The sequence below is a fragment of the Acomys russatus genome, chromosome 19 (assembly GCF_903995435.1).
Source record: "Acomys russatus chromosome 19, mAcoRus1.1, whole genome shotgun sequence".
NCBI classification, from domain to species: domain Eukaryota; kingdom Metazoa; phylum Chordata; class Mammalia; order Rodentia; family Muridae; genus Acomys; species Acomys russatus.
Window position 1 is genome coordinate 3,946,269 of NC_067155.1, and position 1,549 is coordinate 3,947,817.

Genomic DNA, 1,549 nt, shown 5'->3' on the forward strand with positions numbered 1-1,549 from the left:
TTTCACACATGCCTGCGACCATACACACAACCATCAAGTGTACACATGTTCCCTCTCATAGGTACATATATACATACTAGCCTATGGTCACACACAAACATGCCATTACATATGTGCAAACACTCTCAGTACCCATGTGCGCATACATGCATGCGGTTATGCAAATGTACACACTTACACACGCACATGTGGACACTTGAACACGCTCACATGTGTATACACTTTCACATATGCATGGACCAATACATATGTACATATGCATGTTCTCACTGGCACACATGTACACTCTCATATGTACACACCAGCACACTCACACACAATTCAAAATGCTTGCTTTTCCTGCCAGTAGCAGAGTGGAGACGCCTAGCCTACGCCCCCACATGTCATGTCATCCCACAGGGTCCACACACCCTGGGTGCTGCTGGTTGCCAGCCTGGGAGACCATCCGCTGATTGCAGGGGGTGGGCAATGGCATGGAGGCTACCTTGGGTGCTATAGATTCCTGCCTCCTGACCCTCTGAGGTGTGAAGCATCCTAGCCCCGTGTTTGTGCCACCGTGAATGCTGACAGACTTTCTCCACCGAAACGGTTGCTCTCGAGTCAAAATCAACCCTTCTTCCCTCAGGTTTCTCCTGCTGTGTGTTTTGTCAGGATGATGTGCACCCACCATCTACACACCCAGGACAGGCAGGGTCCCCGGGGTGCTGCGCAGGGTGTCTCGCTCTTTTTTAAAAAAATAAAGTTTTATTTTCCCAAATGTACAACTGATTTAGCTTGCTTATGCATCTTTACCAGCAGCTGGGGCATCCCCACCCTTTGTGTTTCTTGTGTAAATTACTTGGGCTCTGTGCTTCCAAACCAGCTTGATAAGTCCTTTACTAAGCAACTCCTGAAGGGCCGCCCTGGCCAAGGGGCCCTGGATCTTCAGTGTCTCAGAGAGCACAGCTGGAGTAATAAGCTTATAGTTGGGAACTTCCTTGCAGAGTTTGTCGTATGTGGCTTTGTCAAACAGGACTAAATTGTTGAGCTTGTCCCGAACTTTGCCTTTGGACCACTTCTTCTTTTTGGCCTTGCCACCAGACTTATTTACTGGGTCCTTGTCTTTTTTGGCCTACTTTCCAGAATCTTTCTTCTTCTTGTCGTCCTTGGGCGGCATGGCGAAGCTAGGAGAATGGCGACAACCACTGCAGCCTCGCTAAGATGTTGGAGAGGAAAAAAAGCTGGTCCCTCACTCTTGTCGTCACTGTAGATGCGGGGGTCCATGTACCGTGGCACGATGCCAAGCCAATACCAGTGCACTCCTCAAGGCGCTGCTTTGCCACTCTGCCACTGAGCCAACACAGCCCATTATGGGGCCCCTGGGTCTCCCAACCTTAGCAGTGCTGGCCAGGTCTGCTTTGCCTTCCCAACTCCGTTGTGACAGGATACCTGGAGAGCCCAGACAAGCCAAGAAGCATAACTGAAGAAGACCACGCCCCCGGCCCTCACTTAGCCGGAGCCTGGGAGTGTTGGCACTCCATTAAAAAAAAAAAAAAAGATTTCTTTATTC

At 49.9% G+C, this 1,549-nt stretch overlaps 1 pseudogene; it reads right to left on the reverse strand.

The window, feature by feature from the left end:
* Positions 1-778: 778 nt before the first annotated feature.
* LOC127203092 (40S ribosomal protein S25-like) lies at positions 779-1,156 on the reverse strand (annotated as a pseudogene).
* Positions 1,157-1,549: the final 393 nt, after the last annotated feature.